The sequence below is a fragment of the Elaeis guineensis genome, unplaced genomic scaffold (assembly GCF_000442705.2).
Source record: "Elaeis guineensis isolate ETL-2024a unplaced genomic scaffold, EG11 Super_Scaffold_1000061, whole genome shotgun sequence".
Lineage (NCBI taxonomy): Eukaryota > Viridiplantae > Streptophyta > Magnoliopsida > Arecales > Arecaceae > Elaeis > Elaeis guineensis.
In genome coordinates, this window is record NW_027332426.1 from 1,431,818 (window position 1) to 1,455,080 (window position 23,263).

General features: G+C 34.2%; 1 long non-coding RNA gene across 5 annotated transcripts; it reads right to left on the reverse strand.

The window, feature by feature from the left end:
* Window positions 1-365: 365 nt before the first annotated feature.
* LOC105035872 (uncharacterized) lies at window positions 366-19,095 on the reverse strand. 5 transcript variants are annotated; one of them, XR_012137767.1, is made up of 3 exons: window positions 18,458-18,906; window positions 15,815-15,955; window positions 366-619 (listed from the first exon to the last, which is right to left on the reverse strand). It is a non-coding gene; the product is annotated as an uncharacterized lncRNA (long non-coding RNA). The 5 variants fall into 5 exon arrangements; XR_012137765.1 differs by lacking the exon at window positions 366-619 and adding an exon at window positions 13,215-13,554 and having other exon boundaries at window positions 18,458-18,855; XR_012137768.1 differs by lacking the exon at window positions 366-619 and adding an exon at window positions 13,561-14,672.
* Window positions 19,096-23,263: the final 4,168 nt, after the last annotated feature.

Sequence of the window (23,263 nt, forward strand, 5' to 3'; positions counted from 1 at the left end):
AAATATTATCATTAATACTATCATTATTAGTGGCACAAGTGGCGTCACAAAACTTTTTCAAATCATCACTAATATTAATATATTAGTGACAATACTTTCTATCATAAAATAATATTAGGAATAAATAATGTCATCACTAAAAGCATACAATATTAATGACAATTACTATCACTAAAAGCTTCGTAACCATTAGTTATATCTTTAGTGACGGCAAGATATCCTCACTAATGATTTTTTTTAGAAAAAAATCAAATAACCTTATAATAAGGATATGTTGTATTACCTACTTTATAAATTGAGATCAACTCATATTCATAATAATATAAGCATCAATATACACAAATTATATATATTAAATCCTCACATATCTATTAAAGTATCCAAAATATAATTGTACATTCAAATCCATACATATCCATAGTGTATCAAATAAATTCTTACATATCCATTAAGGTATCAAAATGAATCACACATACAATTGTAATTTCAAATCCATCATATTCACAGTGAGATACAAAAAATATGTAGTGAGATACAAAAAATATGCAGTATGATCCCACAATCTTTATAATGAACCAAAAAAAATCATAATTACTCTTAAAAATATTCAATCACAATCCTGCAAAATGAACAAGCAAAAAAACTTAATTAGTATAATTTAGAAATATAATTTATATTAATTTAATTATATAAATATTATAGAAAGAAAAGAGTAAGTAGTAAAACCATAATTGATTCTAAGAAAGTTCAATCACAATCCTACAAAATGAACAAACAAAAAAAATTAACTAGTATAATTTATAAATATAATTTATATTAATTTATATAAATATTATAGGAAGAAAAGAATAAGTAGTAATATTTATGAAAATAAAATAAATTTAGCTACTAATATAGTATATTTTTAATTATGAAACTTACACTAGGAGCAGTTGAGGAAGATAAACTAGATAGAAATGATCCATCACCACTAAAGCGTACAAAAAGATTGGCCATTTGACGTTGCATACTTTCTTAGATCTCTTTCTGCATTTATGCACGTTGTGCCTTGATAGTCTTACGCTGAGCCTCAAGTTCTGCATGTTGAGATTGTAATTCTACTTGAAGTTGTGAATTAATTTCATCTTGTTTTTTTATCATTTCAGTAAGTCTTTGGACTTCATTCTCTAAAATATCAGCATGCCTTCATGCCGCCTCACCTCTGCACAAATATTTTGTCTTTATTTGAAAATAGATATGACTCCTGCTCCTAAACCACGTGAGTGGCCTGACCTCCTTCCTAATACAAGTGCGAAATGCTCAACTAATGAAACTGATGCAGAAGAAATATCTTGTTGATGTGTCTCACCCACCTCTCGAAGCTTGGTCTGTATTTGTACATAAAGATAAATAAACATAATTAAAAATTATCCATATAAAATTATGGATTATAATTAAAGCAATCACATTTTACATACCATAATCTCTTCCCAATTGGGAACAGACCAACTTCCATTAGATCTAAATCGAGTGGCCTTCTAAACCGTCATAGCATCTGGCCATTCTTCAAACTCTAGATCTTTTTATTTGTTAGATGTGTGCCCTAGATGCCAGATTGGCTGACACATTCCTATACAAATCTAAGGATAAATTTATAATTTTGACTATAAATAAATAAAAGGGTTATTCTACTATCACATTGTGTACATTATGTCTATGATACATCCTTTGAGTTAGTAAGAATGTTAATTCATATTTTCAAGAGTTGAAAATTTAGGGCATGAATTTACATAACTAACTCATAAACAGCTCCTAACATAGGATCATCACGAGGATGGTGATCGATCTGGAAGGTTGGTGTATGATTATTTTCTTACGGTAGATGTATCTTGAGTATATGGTGTGGAGACACTGGAGTGAGAGTACAGATATTCGTTGAGAATGAGTACTGAGCCTGACCACCTCGAGCAGTCATAAAGAAGTCTACCTTCTCGTCGATGACTAGCTCAATGCTGCAGCTGTCTAGTTCTTTGATCTGAGGTACATCGATAGTTCACCTTGAGTATGTTATAGTTTGACTATACCATAACTCGATCTCCTAGCCATTCGGAACCCTGAGGTGTATGTTGACTGTAGCAAATTCATTATAGGAACCAAATTGCACCAAGATGGGATCTATCAACTTCGATAGATAAGAGTAGTCCTATGATGATCGAAAGATCGAGTCCTTAAGCCTATGGCCATGGTAGAGTGAAATAATAGAAAAGAGTTTTCCATTGAGGTTTTACATCGGACTTGGATCAATCGATTGATTCATATGACTGATGTTGGGTTTGACGAGTTCATCTTAACCCTAATTCAGTCGGGACTCATGATAGAATAACTCAATCACATAGATAGCTGCATCGAGAGGTTCATCTTCATTTCTGATGGGTTGCCATCATATGCTACTACTAGATGTCACTGATGGATTTTGGGAGCAATTAGAATGATCTTGATGATCGATCATTCTAATTATCTGAATCAGAAGAGTTCTGATCCATCGAAAGGAGTTCGATGATGTCGATGATGAGATCATGATATGTCTCATTACCATACGAAAATGAACCTAACTAGGTCACACAAATAAGAGTTAGGGTCTGGATGTCACCAATTGAGCTAGCCCAGTTCGATTGATTTGGATTAGATCCAATTAGGTTCAAGGAAATCATGCTAGCACACGATTGAGCCTAACTTTCTCATGTAATCTTTTCTATCTCGACTGAGCCAAATATGATTTGACTCATTTAGAGAAACTTGAGAAGATTTCTCACAGTTTGACTAGAGTCAGTCTAGCTCAGAAAGGATTTGTCTTAATTTATGAGATGAATTTAAGACAACACCTGCTAATTCCTGTCACCTGCCATTTCCGTTTTAGGACATTGGTCAAACGTTGACCCATGGACCTTGGACTGAAGGCCACTTGGCAAGAGGTCATTGGAGATTTTTTGTAGAGTATTCACCTGCTAAATTGGGCCTCAAAGTGGGTGCCATATTCAGATTGGGCGTGCGCCCCAAGTGGATAAGGATAGAGTCCCATGAGATGAGGACTCTGATCCCTTGATCAACTTAGACTGTGGGGCGCCAATCTCACTGTGCTTATCCAGTGTTGGCACCAACAGTAAGAGGGATTGTGGGGATTCTTATCTGATATGATCAGATGACATCACTCCATCAATCAAAATTTTTCCAGAATTAATTAAAATTTTTTGATTGGTCGAATGATGTGGCACTACATGGCGCAGCAGGGTCTATTTAAACCCTGTCTATGCCTAGGGTTTAGTGACTCTGCTCAATAACTAGCAAAAGCCTGAATCCTCTCCACTTCTTCATGCCCCCTCTACTCCTTTCCCTCCCCTCTTCATGTCCAAGAGGTTGGGCATCCATCTGGTGCTTGTCCAAGGCGTGGTGGCTTCCGGATTAGAAGACTGCAGAGATTTGTCGAGAAGCTGCTGCTCCAGTTTCAGAAGATCTTTTGAAGATCTTCCAGATTAGATCCAGATCTAATTTTTGGAGCAAAGATTTATGAAGAGAAGATGATCCAGATCCTACTCAATGGATATCGATAGAAGTCAAGCGACTGTGTGGCTATTTTAGAACCTCGGGCATTGCTGCGATCATCTATAGGGTAATCTAGTTACCTAGAGGTATTTCTCTATTTCTCATATTTTTAGATTTAATTTTAAATTTAATATTAAATAATAAAAATTAGATCTAATAGATCTTAGATTTGAAATATTATAGAATAATTTTTTGAAATATTCTGCCTCAGATCTCATTAGATCTGGAAGATCCTACAAGGAAAAAGTTGGTTTTTCCTTCAACTGGTATCAGAGCCAGGTTGATGGTTTTATTTCAGATCTAATTTAGATCTAATTTTTATTTTTATTTATCTAATATTAATAAATTTTAGATGTCATATCAGATGTGATAGGATCTGAAATCAAAAAAATTTAAAATTAAATCTAAGTAGATCTAACATGTATGAGATGCATGACTAGACTAGAAATAGTTTAATCTATGAATAGTCTTATAATTTTATATTTTAATATGATTAAAATATAAATTAGATCTATTTATTTTTATTTTTTTATATTATAAATATTATATTTAGATAAAAAAATAGAAAATAAAATTTTAATTAATACATAAGATTGATCTGTTGCATGCCTAGACTAGTAGAATTATTCTAGTAACTGTCTAGAATAGATTTTATATTGAATAGTTCAATTTAAATCATATTTTTCAGATGTTATATGTGATGTATCAGATCTGAAAGCATGCTAATTAGATCAGATTTTAATACATGAGATGTATGCAAAGCATGTATAAGTTAGATCTGAAATTATATATGTGATATGTAACTTAGATCTAACTAGCTTTATAGTTAAATTAATATTTTTGATTTAGGTATTCCTCATGGCCGTCCGTCATAAGAACAAAGTAGGGTTTAAGACCCTCTCTTCTCATTCAATGGGTGTTGTTACGGTGTGTAGGGGTGTTGCGCGTTCATCCTTAATCAGAAATTAAAATTTACTTTTCTGCAGAATCCTAGTTCTTGAAACCCTAGAATTTATTTTACATATTTTATTTATGAACTCAAGACTTAATTAATGAATTAAGCTTATGAAATCAAATTAGGTCTAAAATTAAAAATTTCAGATCTAAGTCATTTTCATAAAATTGAGTTCGGCTTGGGTAGCTCAATTAGGTCTAGCAGTTGATTAAATCGAATCAAAAATTGGTTAGGTGGAATCATGAAAGCTAATAATTGAGCAGCCTAATAGGATTAAATCTAGGTCAAGATCGAATCACATTTAGATGTGACTCGATCAAGTTAAGACTAATTTGGCTCAGTGGTTAGAGCCTGGATTGTAGACTAACCCAATTGGTTCTAGTTGACAATTTGGTGTCTAAGGTAAGTTGGGCAGATGTGACCGATTGATTTTAATTGGGAGCTACTTGACTCGAATGCATTCTTGTCAAGTTAATGGCATATCCCTTCCACCGATCTCACTTACCTGGTCATATGTGTCGATCCAGTTCTGATTTGAGGTGGCTAACAATTCGAACTAGCCCATGCCATTAGATTAGTCATAATTATTTTGACTATGTCAAGTCAAGTTTAATGAGACCTAAATCAAATCTTCCTAAGAAAATATTAAGTCTAAGGTCTTCCACCATTATGGATGTGCGGGCCCTTCCTGGGGTTGATTGTTCTTGGTTGGTTACAGTGCTTAGTTGCACCGAAAAGATGCAACCATATCCATTAGACATTGGATGCTATGGATTAGAGGATGGGTTGTACTCAATATTTGGATACGGTGAGGGACCCAATCAGGAATCTAATTCATGCAAATGGTGGGTCTGACTTAACTGAGGATTGGAGCAATATTCCAGACACGGTGAGCTTTATGAATTAGAGACCAAGTTTTGGATGCACCATGATTAGAGAATCATTGGACAAGAGTTGTCCACTCATCGGTTGTCCCATCACCAATAACTGTTAGGTGAGGTGGTAAGCCAATCGGTGAGACCGCACCACCCACTAGAAATCACTAATCATAGAGATTTTCACATCTCTACCTAGGGAGTGTAGGGATCTGAGAAAATAGTGGGAGCCTAATTTGTTTAAAAATAAAATTTCTAAATAAATTGATTAAGTCTGATTACAAAATCTAACTAGAAATTTTTGAGTCTCTACAGAAAACATGTCTGCATCCAACCCCCTGACCAAAATACTAGACACCCACAGATTGACTGGACCTAATTTCAAAGACTGATTGAGAAACTACAGAATTATTCTGGGTTTCGAGAAACTAACTCATATTTTGGACCAGGATCTACCTGGCATACCAGCACGTCCGACTGCTGAACAGAGAAGTCTCTGAAAAAGTGGATGGATGACGATAACAAAGCCAGGTACTGCATGTTGGGTGCCATGTCTGATGACTTGCAGTGCCAACATGAGAATATTATGACTACCCACCAAATGTTGGCTCACTTACAAGAGTTGTTTGGTGAGCAAAGTCATGCAGCCAAGTATCAAGTCTGCCAAAGACTTTTTAAGGCTAAAATACGTGATGGACAGTTAGTCCAAGATCATTGTTTGTCGATGATCAAGGATCTTGAGGAGCTTGAGAAGCTCGGTGTCATTTTAGATAGGAATTTTCAGATTGATGTGATCCTTCAATCCTTGTCTGATGCATATGGTCAGTTCACCATGAACTTCCATATGCATAAGATGCAGTGTACCTTGGTTGAGTTAATGAACATGTTAGTTACGACTGAGCTTTCTTTGAAGGGTTCAAAAGGCTCAGTCCTTACTGTAGAGCAGACTTTTTCCAAGAGAAAGTCTTTTGGAAAGAAGAAGAAGTCTGTGAAGAAGCAGAAGGTGGATGGGAAGAAGAAGAAGACAGAACCAAAGAAGAAGGCTGCTAAAAAGAGAAAATATTTTCACTGCAATTTAGACAGCCATTGGAAGCAAAACTGTCCTCAGTACCTGGCCACCTTGAAGAACAAGAAGGATGGTCCTTCTGGAGGTATGCTCGTTATAGAATTTAATCTTACAGTTTCCTCTACATCCAGTTGGGTACTTGACTCTGGTTCTAGTGCTCATTTGTGCACTTCTATGCAGGATCTTGAGGAGAGCAGGAGGCTGAGGGATGGGGATATGATCCTACGCGTCAGGAATGGAGCAAGAGTTGTTGTTGTGGCCGTGGAAACCTACCTTTTACGATTACCATTAGGATTAGATTTAGTTCTTAGAGATTGTTATTATGTGCCTGCAGCAAGCAGGAATTTGATTTCTGTTTCATGTTTAGCACAAGAAGGCTATGTGATTAGCTTTCATAAGAATCATTGTAACATATTTTATGAAAATAATAAAGTTACAAATAATTTTCTTATTAATGGTCTTATCAGCTACATATTGATGTTCTGTATTTCATATCGAGCAAAATGTGAATGTCATGAAAATTAAAAGGCCTAGAGATAGTCTAAATGATAGGTATTTGTGGCACCTAAGGTCATATAGCGGAAGACATGGTTAACAAATTGAAGAAATTCGGACTGTTGAGTCTATTGACTTTCGAGTCATATTCAATTTGTGAATCATGCCTTCAAGGCAAAATGACCAAGCTTCCTTTTACAGGACATAGGGAAAGGGCCCCAGACCTACTTGCCCTAGTACATACAGATATGTGCAGCCCATTTGATGTGCTAGCTAGAGGCAACTATGTCTACTTCATTACCTTCATCGATGATATATCTAGGTACAGATATGTGTTTCTAATGAAACACAAGTCTGAAGCCTTTGAAAAGTTTAAAGAATTCAGACATGAGGTAGAAAAATAAACAGAAAAGCCCATTAAGGTTCTTCGATCAGATCGAGGAGGCGAATAGCTTAGTCGGGAGTTTCTAGACTATCTTAAAGATAATAGCACAGTCTCTCAATGGACTCCATCTGGAACGCCACAACTCAACGGAGTTTCAGAATGAAGAAATCGGACCCTATTAGATATGGTCCGTTCCATGATGAGCTTCACAGACCTCCCTGAGTTTCTTTGGGGATATTATCTCATGACAACAATATATGTATTGAATAGGGTTTCCTTTAAAACCATTCCTACCACACCATATGAGATATGGCATGGTAAGAAGCCAAGTCTGAGTCATCTCAGAATTTGGGGTTGTCCGACTCATGTCAAGAAACAGCAGGCGGACAAGTTAGAGTTCAGGTCTTTTAGAGCTCGATTCATAGGATATCCTAAAGAGTCATTAGGATACTATTTCTATATTCTGGAAGATCACAATGTGATTGTAAATCAACATACTATTTTTCTTGAAAAATAGTTTATTCAAGATGGTGGCATCGGAAGAATAATTAAGTTCAAGGAGAATATCTCCCAAGAGCAACGAGCTAAAGAACCTGAGGAACCCAATCAATAGGAACCAGTCCTAACACAACCTCTTCCACCTCATAGATCGACTAGGATTTTTTGTCCTCCTAAAAGGTACTTAGGTACTATACAAGAGGAAGTAGAGGAAATATTCCTCACAGGAAATGGGGCTCATGGTGATGACTCCAAGACATATGATGAGGCCATATCAGATATCGACTCTGAGAAATGGTTAGAGGCATTGAGATCAAAAATTGACTCGATGCACTCAAACCAAGTCTGGACCTTGGTAGATCCACCTGAAGGTATTGTACCTATTAGGTGTAAATGGATCTTCAAGAGAAAGATAGGTGCAGATGGGAATGTGAAGACATTCAAGGCTAGGCTCGTAGTGAAAGGTTATAGTCAGCATGAAGGCATTGACTATCAGGATACCTTTTCGTCCGTAGCCATGCTAAAATCCATCCGCACATTGCTTGCTGTTGCAGCCTATTTCGATTATAAAATATGACAGATGGACGTGAAAATGATGTTCTTAAATGGATATCTTAAGAAAGATATCTATATGGAACAGCCGCTTGGTTTCACATCTAGTGATGATGATCACAAGATTTGCAAGCTGCAAAGGTCCATTTATAAACTTAAGCAAGCATCTCGGAGCTGGAATACTCGTTTCAATGATGTAATCAAAATATTTAGTTTCATCAAGAACAAGAAGAACCATGTGTATTCAAGAAGGTCAGTGGGAGTGCAGTTGTCTTCTTCGTACTGTACGTAGTTGACATCCTCCTGATTGGGAATGATATTTTTATGTTGACCTCAGTCAAAATATGGTTGTCTAAGGAGTTCTCTATGAAAGATCTAGGAGAGGCATCCCTTATACTGGGTATTAAGGTCTATAGAGATAGACCAAATAGGATGCTGGGACTTTCATAGAAGATGTATATAGAGGAGGTGCTAAAAAGGTTTAGCATGAAAAACTCCAAAAGAGGTTTAGTACCTTTTAGACATGGCATTCATCTCTCTAAGAAGATGTGCCCTAGCACACCTGAAGAGATTGAACACATGAGCAAGATCCCTTATGCTTCGACAATAGGAAGCTTCATGTATGCCATGCTATATACATGACCTGATATAGTCCATGTTGTGAGTGTTACAAGCAGATATCAATCGAATCGAGACGAAGAGCACTGGACTTCTGTGAAATGTATCCTTAAGTACTTGAGAAAAACTAAGGATATGTTTCTAGTCTTTGGGAATAGAGAACTCTAGGTTCAGGGATTTACAGACTCAGACTTTGTGTCTGATATAGATGATCGAAAGTTGACATCTGGAAGTCTGTTCATTTGCAATGGTGGTGCAGTTAGCTGGAAGAGTTTCAAGCAGACGATGATTGCTGATTCCACCATGGAGGCAGAATATATTACTGCATCGAAAGCTGTGAAGGAGGCATTCTGGTACAAAAAGTTTGCCGTAGAGCTTGGAGTGATGTCATCGGATGCCATCCCTCTTTACTGCGACAATAATGGCGCCATAGCCCTAGCTAAAGAGCCAAGGTCTCACCAGAAGTCCAAGCATATCGAGCGGTGATTCCATCTGATCCGTGATTATCTTAAAAAAAGTTATATCGAGGTTAAGAGAGTCGACTCCACAGATAATATGGCAGACCCACTGACAAAGCCATTAGGCCAGCAAAAGATCGAAGCCGATCTTGAGAAGATGGGACTTAGATATGTAGCCAATTGGCATTAGGTCAAGTGGAGTTTGTTAGATATGTGCCCTAGATGTCAGATTGGCTGACACATTCCTGTACAAATCTAAGGGCAAATTTATAATTTTGACTATAAATAAATAAAAGAGTTATTCTACTATCACATTGTGTACATTATGTCTATGATACATCCTTTGAGTTAGTAGGAATGTTAATTCATATTTTCAAGAGTTGAAAATTTAAGATATGAATTTACATAACTAACTCATAAACAGCTCCTGACCATAGGATCATCATGAGGATGGTGATCGATCCGAAAGGTTGGTGTACGATCGCTTCTTTAGGATAGATGTATCTTGAGTCTACGGTGTGGAGACACCAGAGCGAGAGTACAGGTATTCGTTGAGAATGAGAGTACTAAGCGTGACCACCTCGAGCAGTCATAAGGAAGTCTACCTTCTCATCGATGACTAGCTCGATGCTGCAGCTGTGTGTCTAGTTCTTTGACCTGAGGCACATCGACAGTTCACCTTAAGTGTGTTATGTTTGACTACACTATAACTCGATCTCCTAGCCATTCGAAACTTTGAGGTGTATGTTGGTTGTAGCATATTCATTGTAGGAACCAGATCGCACCAAGATGGGATCTATCAACTTCGATAGATAAGAGTAGTCCTATGATGATCGAAAGATCGAGTCCTTAAGTCCATGGCCATGGCAGAGTAAAATAATGAAAAAGAATTTTTCATTGGGGTTTTACATCAAACTCGGATCAATCGATTGATTCATATGACTGATGTTGGGTTTGATGAGTTTACCTTAACCCTAATTTAGTCGGAACTCATGATAGAAGAACTCAATCACACAGGTAGCTGCACCGAGAGGTTCGTCTTCATTTCTGATGGGTTGCCACCATATACTGTTAGGTGTCACTGATAGATTTTAAGAATAATTAGAATGATCTTGATGATCGATCATTCTAATTGTCTGAATCAGAAGAGTTCTGGTCCATCGAAAGGAGTTTCGATGATGTCGATGATGAGATCACGACATGTCTCATTACCATACAAAAATGAATCTAACTGGGTCACACAAATAAGAGTTAGGGTCTGGATGTCATCAATTGAGCTAGTCTAGTTCGATTGATTTGGATTAGATCCAATTAGATTCAAGAAAATCGTGCTAGCATATGATTGAGCCTAACTTTCTCCTCATGTAATCTTTTCTATTTCGACTGAGCCAAATATGATTTGACTCACTCAGAGAACCTTAAGAAGGTTTCTCACAGTCTGACTAGAGCCAGTCTAGCTCAGAAAAGATTTGTCTTAATTTATGAGATGAATTTAAGACAACACCTGCTAATTTCTGTCACCTGCCATTTCTATTTTAGGACATTGGTCAAACGTTGACCCATGGACCTTGGACTAAAGGCCACTTGGCAAGAGGTCATTCAAGATTTTTTGTGGAGTGTCCACCTGCTAAATTGGGCCTCAAAGTGGGTGCCATATTCAGATTGGGCGTGCACTCCAAGTGGATAAGGATAGAGTCCCATGAGATGAGGACTCTGATCCCTTGATCAACTTGGATTGTGGGGCGCCAATCTCACTGTGCTTATCCAGTATTGGTACCAACAGTAGAAGAAATTGTGGGGATTTTTATCTAATATGATCAAATGACATCACTCCACCAATCAAAATTTTTTCAAAATTAATTGTAATTTTTTGATTGGTCGAATGATGTGGCACTGCATGGCACAGCAAGGTCTATTTAAACCCTGTCTGCGCATAGGGTTTAACGACTCTACTCAATAATAGCAAAAGCCTGAATTCTCTCTACTTCTCCACACCCCCTCTGCTCCTTTCCCTCCCCTCTTCACGTCCAACAGGTTGGGCGTCCATCTGGTGCTTGTCCAAGACGTGGTGGCTTCCTGATTAGAAGGCTGCAGAGATTTGTCAAGAAGCTGCTGCTCTAGCTTCAGAAGATCTTTTGAAGATCTTCCAGATCATATCCAGATTTAATTTTTAGAGCAAAGATTCATGAGGAGAAGATGATTCAGATCCTACTCGAGTGGATACCAGTAGAGGTCAGACGACTGCGTGGCTATTTTAGAACCTCGGGTTTTGCTGCGATCATCTACAGGGTAATCTAGTTACTCTGGAGGTATTTCTCTATTTCTCATATTTTTAGATTTAATTTTAGATTTAATATCAGATAATAGAAATTAGATCTAATAGATCTTAGATTTAAAATATCGTAAGATAATTTTTTGAAATATTTCATCCCAGATCTCATTAGATCTGGAAGATCCTACAAGGAAAAAGCTGATTTTTCTTTCATTTATTACTAATGAACAAAATAAAAAAAAAGATGGATAAAACTTGACTTAGTTAGACCTTAAACTAGAAAAGTACTTTATGAACTTCATATCTTATAGAATAATAGTAGAAATTAATATGAGTGCTACCATCTCATAAGCTTTTTGAACTATTGACTTTGTTCCTGTAATGGATCTAACCTCTAGTTTACTCCCATTGGATGTATTTCGGATGCTCGTATCCTACGTTAAAAAAGTATATTAAATTAAAAAATTATTAAGACAATTAGAAAAGTATAGTATGGTCAAAATGATCATAATAAAATAACTTAAATTTTTGTGTACCCTATTTATTCTCAATCAATCACTGCCAATCTTCTGGAGACACATCATCTAGACAACCCTTCTTTCCACAATATGCTTTGTGTAAATTATAAAGTTGAGTTCTATATTGTCTTTGCACTTGTTTCATAACATGTGGATAAACAACATCGGAGAAAGAAAAACTATCTTAAAAATCATATCAATAACAATACTTATTTACAACAATCAATCAAATAATAATACTATATAAATTTTCTAGTAATCATAAAAATTTATTTGCCAAAAAATAAACCAAATAGATGTATATGAAAATTCAAGAATCTCCACATTGCCTTGATATCCTCATCAGATATATTTTTCCAACCTTTAACTTGGAAGAGGTGCAAGCTGCCTAACACATATAGTTACCTCTGATTTGAAATACTTGGCATGTTCTCCACATACTTTATCAAATGGATGAGGAAATTGAATATCAAAAAATTTTTTTCTTAGCTTTCTTCTTAGCAAACTTTGCATTAATGGTAGGCCCACGTCCTCTCTTCTTAGGGGTACTAGAACCTATTAAAATTTTTTAACAAACTAGACGATACATATGGAACTCATAAACTAATAAAATAGAATATAAAAAGTAAATTATTAAAAATTAATTTAAATAATTACTAATTCAAGACTTAAGCATCATGGTAAGTAATTCTAAATCTTACTATTAATTATAGATTGTTGCATGGATGGAGATGCATCAATGAGCATATTGATATTTTGCTGTTCATCATGAAGAGAATTTGTGGGTTGAGTCGAGCTTGTTATTGATAAGCACCATGATGACATATTTTATCTATGAGAAATTTAAAAAAAAATTAGTCCATCATGCCATTTCTTAAAAAAAATAAAAATAATTTTAACTCAACATCAAGCAAATCAAGCTCTAGCAATCATAGTACAAATCTACTAAGAAATATTTATCATATATTCAATATAAAGTTACTAACAAAGCTAAAGTATTTACAACAATGTTACATAAAAACCAAATGATAAACAACCTATGACATCAATATTCATATTTGTGAAACAATTACAATCCAATACAAGTCCAAAACAAAATTATAAATAATTAATTATCATCAATATCATCTTCATCAACCGGATCTATCTCATCATCATCATCATCAACAGAAACAAGTTCTTCATCGTCAGTTTCTTCTTCTTCATCTTCCTCTTCTTCTTGAGCATGAGAAGTATGATGCTTTAATGGAGTGCCTTCAACATTAGTGCTTGCTGACTCTGACCTATTCAATGACACCATATCATCAGTATCATCTATATTGGATTCAAGATGTATAAAGCTAATCTCCTCGTTTTCTTAATAGGGCTCATCTTCAATATCTTCTAGAGGCAAATCATATAAATCACGAGACCTTGTCTTCACCAGAACCTTCCAATTAGGCTCTTTAGTGTCATTCACATAATATACCTGTTCAGCTTGAATAGCCAACACATATGGCTCATTAGTATCCAATCTAGGAGCCACATTGACCATAGGGAACCCATATTTGTCAATCTTAAATTCTTTTCCTTTATGATAGACATCCCACCAATCACATTTAAATAGAATGACATTATTTCTCTTAAGATAATCAACCTATATGATGTCTATTAAGACACCGTAATAGTCTTTGTGATCTATAGTCTCATCTCCTTTTACTAAAACATCACTATTTTATGTTTGTAATTGCTTATCACGACCCTTTGTATTGAACCTCCAACCATTAACTAGGTAACTAGTATAGTGAAAAACACGCTTATTAGGCCCACATGCTAGGCTCAATAATTGATCACTGACATGTTCATTTCTTTGGTCTTGTAACTCCATGACCTATATAATAAATAGCAATAATTTAGCATATTGAATAGAAAAACCAAATATGAAACATTAAAATATGTTATTTCACTTACATGTTTTTTGAACTATTGAGGAAACTCTTTCTCATGCCTTTTTTCTATATCATTAAGATTCTCTCTTCTAAGTTCTTCCTTATGTATATTGTAATCCAACAAGATCAAGAAAGAAGTAAATAATTGGAGATAGTGCATAAAATATGAAATATAATATCTAAATTAATAGTTATAAAAATTGGATAACTTCCTCAATATATTTTGAGACTTCCATACAATTTTAGCACATACATTCTAGCTTGTGTCCATTCGATCAAATTCAACTCTCTATAATCACTTTCATGTAATGGTTTGCCAACTTTTGTAAAAATATGTAGCCCAGAATGAGATAAATAATCACCTTCCTCATAATTTCTTCCAACTTGATTTAATCTTGTCTCAACTCCATGCAAATACCTTGAACAAAATGTCACGCATTCTTGTACAATGTAAGCTTCAGCAATTGATCCTTCTGGACAAGCACTGGTCCTGTAAGCCTTATTTTTTATATATAATTTTAGTCTACGTAAGTATCTTTCAATAGAATACATCCATCGATATAGCACTGGTCTTGTAAGCTTTATCTCATCTGCTAAGTGAATTGGTAAATGCACCATTATATTAGAAAATGAAGAAGAAAATATTTTCTTAAGCTTACAAAAAGTTACAACAATGGATTGTGAAAGTCTCTCCAAGTCATCCAAATTGAGAATCTTCGAACATAACTCTCTAAAAAAGGTACTTAGCTCAATTAATGGCTCACACACATCTTTACATAAAATATCACATATTGAAAGTGGGAGATATCGGTGCAAAAATACATGACAGTCATGACATTTCATTCCAGATATCTTGCATTCTTCAAAGTTCACATATCGAGAAACATTGGATGAATAGCCATCAGGAACCTTCAAATCAAGTAAGAATTTACACAATACCTATTTCTCTTCCATTGACAATGTGTAGCATGCTGGGGGAAATATGTATTAGCCATCACTCATGGGAGTTGCATGAAGTTCAGGCTATATACCCATATATTTTAGATCAAAACGAGTATTTTTATTATTCTTTGTCTTTCCTTGAAGATTCAGTAGTGTTCCAACCACATTATCACACACATTTTTCTCAATATGTATGACATATAAATTATGCCATAATTTAAGAGTTCTCAAATATGACAGTTCAAAGAAAATACTCTTTTTCTTCCCATTACCAGGTAGTATAGTTGTTCCATGCTTTCTTTTCTTCGTAGTCTTACCAAATATTATCTGATCAATTTTTTATAAAGAATAAATTTATTAAAGATACCAAAGAAAGAAAAAGGGTACAATCTTTGTACATAAAAAGTATACAAGTGAGCACCAAAAAAGAAGAAAAACAGAAAGTTATCAAAATATCACCTGATTGAAATGTCTAAGTTGTTCGACAATATCTTCTCCTAATACTTGTTTAGGTGCATATTTTTTTCCTTTGTACCATCAAAAGATTTTGCATTATTTCACCATAAATGATTGAGTGGTAAGAAGCAACGATGACCCATATAACATATTTTATATCTATTAGAAAATCTATAAGACCAAGTGTCCATATTGCAATAAGGACAAGCAAATTTACCTTTAGTACTCCATCCTGATAGATTAGCATAAGTTGAAAAATTATTAATAGTCCATATCACAGCTTAATATAGTTGAAAGGTATAGTTTGATGATGCATCGTATGTTGCTACTCCTTTTTCCCATAGTTCCTTCAATTCATCTATTAGTGGTTGTAAGAATACATCAATATCATTTTCAGAAGATTTAGGACCAGGGATAAGTAATGACATCATGAAATAAGGATCTTTCATGTACATCCATGATAGTAAATTATAAAGAATGAGAACAACTGGCCATACACTATACGAAGTGCTCATATTTCCAAATAGGTTGAAACCATCACTTGCTAGGCCTAGCCTAAAATTGCATAGATCTGCTGCAAAAGAAGGATATTGTGAGTCAAAACTTTTCCAAGCTATAGAATCAGCCGGATGTCTCATATGCCCATCATTATGAAGTTTTTCCTTATGCCACCTCATCTCTGAAGTAATCTTTGAGGACATGTATAATCTTTGTAGCCTTGGTGTTAAAGGAAAATAATGTAAAATTTTTTTTGGAAGCTTTTTATTTTTACCATGATTGGGGGCTATATTTCTATTTCCTTCATTACTTTTCCATGTGAAGTACCACATACTGGACAACATTGAGCCTCGGTATATTTTCTCCGATAGAGAATGCAGTCATTTGCACATGCATCTATCTTTATATAGTCTAACTCCAAATCTTGAATAACTTTTTTAGCCTCATCGTAAGATATCAGAACTTTATTACCACTAGAAAAGGCTTTTGTCAATAATGCAAGTAAAGGATTAACTGATTTGCCACTCAAGCCGAAAAGATACTTTATATTCAACAACCGTACAATAAATGATAGCTTAGAGAAACTTTCACAACCAAGATATAACTCCTATTCCACTTCCTGCAATAAGCTATAGAATTTATCATCTTCCTTGTTTGGTCTACTTGGGCCAACTCTGATAGATTCTTGTCCCCCAATTTGAGAATTAAGATTTTCAATGTTGTCGAAATTAGCACGTCCAAAGTCATACACCATATCACGCACTCCATCGAAGCAATGCTCATCATTCTCATCATCACTTTCTTCATCAGATTGATACATTTGCTCTCCATGATGAAACCATTGCTTATAATCCTTATTTATCCCATTTATAATCAAATGTTCATAAATAGACTGTCGAGTCCTAAAGAAATTATTGTTACACCTTTTACATGGACAACGGATTGCTCTCCCTTCATCTAAATTGCTAAATGCAAAGTCAAGAAATTCACAAACTCCTTTCTCATATTGAGGAAGTCGTCTATCAGAAATATCCATCCAACTTTTATCCATTATTACATATATTCTTGCACAAATTAATAATTATCATCTAAATTGCTAAATGCAAATATTACATAAAAATATTACAAAAAGCAGAAAATATTATAAAAAATCTTGTTTGGATTACAACAAACCAAACTCTAATACAATTCTGAAATAAAAAAAGAAGTCGAGCTCAGCATGACAGACAAGATTCAAATAGTAAATAATACAAATAACTTTGGTGCTCCAATAATTTTCTCTAAATCTACAACCAATAAATCAAGAAACATATAGAGTTATTAAAATAATCATATATATCTATGCATATAAAAAACAAACATATCAATATGCAAAAGCTTAACAGAATGCAAGCCATCCCAACCCATCCCAAAGATGGGAGATGTCCCAACAAATGCCAATCGGGATATTGGCATACAAAATATACAGTTTCATATAAAATATACAAAGTGTTCTTTACAAGCAGAACTCATAGCTCTACAGGGTAGAGCATAACCTGCAACTAAGCGGCCATAAGATCTAAAAATTGTCATTGAGAAAGTGGCTTAAGAATAAAGCAGGACAAGAATCTCTGATATGGTAGTTTTGAGCTAATACCAAATCAATCAATGCCTTTTTTCAGAAAATATTCTGGCTTTCTTCAAAGCAAATGGCAGCCCACAAAGACCTACCCTCATGTTTTTGTTTCACTACCAGATTCTAATCCTTGTAATGATATTATGTAATTATTATTCTTCAACTTGTTTGCTTCTCTAGAAAATGAGACCTGGGCAACCTAATCCACTTCCATCCAGAAAATGAAAGGTGCAAAAAGACCTGGGCAATTAATTTCAGACCTCAATAACCAACCAAAAAGGAGTAAACAATCTTCTTACAGGTTACAACAGACCCTCCTGCTCCCATATAGATTGTGTGGAATCATTCAAAAGATGAAAGAATCTTGTGAAGGATATTCATACTTAAATCCGACCAATCAATTTTCAATCATACCTATGTATCCGAAGATTAAGAAATTGTAATAGGAACTTCCATGTTGCACTTTTAAAGATCTGAATATGATGCTTTTAAGGATCCTCACCAGATCCAAAATCTCCATCAAAATCTCTAACCCAAGACTAAAATTAACTAATCCATAATCTGAACTTAGATCTATCAGTTTAGAATGATAGAATGAGAAAATAGCAAAAAAAAGTCAGAAAAAAAAGTCACAAATCCATAATCAGAACTAATCCATAATCTGAACTAAACTCCCTAGATCTATCAATTAGAATGAGAAAATAGCAAAAAAAAGGATGACAAAAATAAAAAAAAAAAAGTTAATACCTTTGGATTCTCTTGGTTGTTTCCTTAATCCTATTTCATGATGAGGCCACTGGCTCGTCACTCAGTTGGCGTTGGCCAAGAGCAAAGATACTTGATAGAAAAGAAAGGAAGCCCTAAAGGTGCCGTCAAGAAAGAAAATAAACCTAAAGGGTGGCCAATAAGAAAGGAAATAAATCCTTAGTGTGCTGCCAAGGAAGGATTGAAATAAATCCAAAATTACATTAGGATGGGCCGCCCCTTATTAGGAGGGAATGGGAAAATCGTAGACGTTGCCTAGGAGGAATGAAAAAAATCTGGGGACCATCTTGGGAAGGAATTGAAAAGTCATGATTTCCAAGTGATTTTCACTTTGAAAGATTTATCATGAGGCGGTGATGTGGCATTAATAAGATGGTCAATAAAGGATAATTATGATTTCTATATATGAAATGAGCCCAAATCCAAATTAAACCACTTCAAACATTATGGGTGAGGCTTGAAGCTGATTCAAATTTCCTATGGGCAAAATCATGACAAATTAAATGTGATACTTTCTTTGCTTTTCTAATTTTTCTTCACAATTCATAAAACTCTATGTCTATATCTTAATAAACAATGATACATTCTTTGATTATATTACATGTTACAATATTTCAAATAAATTCTCATTTATTATGATTTGTAATGATGTCATTTCATTCATGATGCAAGCTTCTTAAGCTCTTGCTTCATGCATGTATATCATCTAGTTAACTAGTTATGTTTAAAGATTATCTTGTATAGAATATTAATTTTAGGAACCAAAATTTTGTGGATCATAAATATATAATCTTGCTAGATTAAACGATAAACACAAAGAAGTTCATGTGTGTGTGTGTGTGTGTGTCTAGTCTTTTTATCATCTGAACGGTATACAAATCAATCCATTTATCTGATCCGATCTAATCTAGATATTAAATCGGATAAACAGATTAAACAGATCAGACTCTTAAAATCTAAGCACTTTTTTTTAATTTCTTTTTAGGTTAGACATAACTTGAAACCAATAAAAATCTAATAAAAATAAGCGACAACTATATCTGAGCCTCAAGGATATGTAATACATAAAGATACATAGATATGGTTATTGGACATGATATGATCCAGGAGGATTACAGAACTTGATGTGGACCATTTTGGATATTATAGATAGAGATAGATAGGATTCATGTGCGAGATCAATCATGTTAGAAGCCAAGTCATAAGCTAAATTTTCAAAGGGCATAACTTGAGCATACAATGTCTGATTTCAATAATTTTTTAAAAAAATTAGATAGATTTTTGAGATCTACACAATTATACCCTCTAATAGGGGGTAGCCTAGTGATCAAGTTTAAATTTCTTCGCTTAGAATCCAAAATGGGCTAGTTAAATCAAAAATTTCTCTTTTGGATAAGATTTTGACCAAGTATATCTCTTAATCTGAGAGAAATCAAATGGAGTGACATAAGATAGAGTTTATATAGTAATTAAAATCTACCATCTATAGAGTTTTAGTTTTTTCGAGTTTATTTCTACTAGTAATATCTATTTTAGAAAAATAAGTCATATTAGAATTGGAAAAATGAATCTGATTGAGGTTGAGTAAGGACATATGATCTTTATGAGTATAACTATGTAACTTATTTTTTGATGAATAATGACATGAAAGAGAATGTAAAAATTTTGTGACAATATTTGATATCGTCACAAATAAAATGCTATTCATCATGACTGTTTAGTGACAAGTAATATGTTGTTACTACTACATGATATATTGTGATGACAATATATGTTGTCACTATTATACTTGATATTAGTGATAAATGTTAATGTTGTCATTAAAAACTTAATAGTAGTGATAATTTTTTAAGTCGTCACCATTGTATCGCCACTAATACTTTCAATTCTTGTAATATTTATAGTGATGCATTACCTATCGTCACAAATAATATCTTTTTTTTATGATGATATTTTATATTATCACAAATAATATACTGATCATGATAACTTTTTAGTGACGTACTACATATTGTCACAAATAGTATCTTTTTATGACAATATAAAATGTTGTCACAAAGAATACACTATTAGTGACGGCTTTCTAGTGATGCATTAAATGTTCTTATAAATAGTATAACTTTTGTGACAACACTTGATGCTGTTATAAATAACATATTATTTATGGTGACCTTTTAGTGACACGCAATATGTCATCATGACTACTTGACTTATTGTGATGATATTATATATCATTACTATTATACTCGATATTAGTGACAAATATTAATATTGTCACTAAAACCTCAATAGTAGTGACCATTTTTTATGTTGTCACTATTATGTCGCCACTGATATTGTCAATTCTTGTAATGTATTTAGGTGCATATTACTCCAAACAACAAATCTGAACCTATAATAGATAACATACATAGCAAGAACCCGAATGGCTTGGGAGCAAGAAAATGTGTAGTCAAACTAAGTAGCCTCACTATGAATAGCCAACACACCGTAGGTCAAAAGATCAGTCACACCACTGTAGCATCTAAAAAATTACTGACGAGTGAGTACATATCTAAATGATTTGTCATATTGGTCACATTTAGTGCAAGTTGTTCTCTAGCAACCACCTACACTCTCACTTCAGTGTCTCCACACTACAGATTCGAGACTCATTTGTTCGAAAGAGAAGTGATCCATGCATCAATCTTGAATAGATTGATCACTATCCTTCATGACGATCCTTCAATTAAGAGCATTTAGAAATTAACCATTAATAATATATGTCTCAAATTCTCAATATCTTGAGAATATACAAAATCATCTTTATTAATTTTTAGGATAAATCATAGACACATATGATATGATTGGTTATAAAGACTGTCCGTCAAATACAAAATATCTCTTAGATAAAGGTATATGTCAGCCAAGATTATCTTCTAGGGTACACATCTAACAAACTTTCACTTGCTCTAAAGTTAATTTATCATATACCAGAGTCCCATCTTCTGAAGATAAGCTTCGGTGTTTAGCTGGTTAAGTGACTCGGGCCCACCACATCCTATATGGAGTCTATTCTCTATACCTCCATATATTTTTACTCGAGGTAATCGCGTATATCCCTGCTCTATATGTATGGACTTTTGGTGAGACCTTAGCTCCTTAGTGAGGGCTATGGACCATATCTTTGTAGTACAATATCATAGCTCTAATGGTATGACATCCAGATCTGCAACTATCATAAGAACCAGAACGTATCTTGTATATCTATAGCATATTCAGCTTTCATTGATCGATTGCCTGGAACCCTTCCAACATACCGAACCAACATAACTAAGAATACATGCTAATGTTAGATATTTTATCATCAGCATCAGTGTATCATCCCACTCTTAGCTCTAATCTTTCTTCAAAGATGAGGAATAATCTCTTAGTACCTCTCAAGTACTTAAAAATATTTTTCACAGCAATCCAATACTCCCAATTTGGATTTGACTAATATCTGCTCGTGACTCTCACAGTAAGATATACCAAGTCGAGTACATAGCATGGCATACACCTATACCCAAGACAGTAATGGATCCCTCTTGGAGGATTCAACACCGAACCCTTTCAGCACCTTTTCTATGTACTTATTTGTGAAAATCAAACATCTTTTCAGGATCTATCTCTATAGACATTTATTCTCAGAATACAGGATATTTGATCTAGGTCTTTGATAAGAAAATTCTATATGCAATCACATCATAACCGATGTCAGTATGAGACCCTTCTACTGACCTTCATGTAACTACATGATTTCTCTTTATTTTTGATGAAATCAGATAATTTGATCACATCACAAATAACTATTCTAACTCCAAGATTTTAGCTTAAATTCATAAATAAATTTTTACAGTGTGATCTCTATCACTGAAAGTGAAATATCCATAGGCCACTATAAATAGATACCTTTCAAAGATATCCATTTAGTAAGACAATCTACACATCCATTTCATAGGGTCGATGTACACATTATCTCATTGTAGGTTTCAGGATCATCTCTATATTTTCAATCTCTCTCGAGAAATACTTTCTCTGAATCTTTTATAAGAATATCAAGTATCTTTTTAAAGGATGAAAGATCTTACTAAATCTACAAGACAAAGGAGGTACTACATATACTAGCTCATCTTAAATAAGTTGTACAGGTCCTGTAACTTATTGTTATTTAAAGACTCTCTCTGAGTTCATCCTCTCACTATTTTCAAGAAAACAGCATAAATGCTCATAATCATATTGTGAACCAAAGGAAAGAGAAAGTGACATCCCAAATCTTTTTGAGATATTCCATGGACGAGCTCTCACAGACCTATCCTCTAACCTGTTCACCATATCGTATCTCATATGGTGTGGTGAAACCAACTTTAGAGAGAAGCTAATTTAAATTTCAAAAATTAAATCTTGATCCTAAAGAAATAATAGTTAAATCAGTGAAGTTTTATAATAGATCAAACCATATCTCATATAATGCCATTCCTCCTCACAGATATCCCGTTGAGCTGAGGTGTACTAAGAGGATTTCATTATGAAACTATGTCATTTTCTAGAGATAATCATGAAATTTTCTATTTGGTGTTGCATCCTTGATCTGATCAAAGTATCTTTAGGATTTTTCTGGTTTACTTCTCTACTTCACATCTGAATTATTTAAACCTTTCAAAAAACTTTAGATTTATATTTCATATAAATCTTTAGATTTATATACCATGATTGAACATCAGTAAAGATGATGAAGTAGTGATAACCTCCTAGTCTGGCTCATTAAAT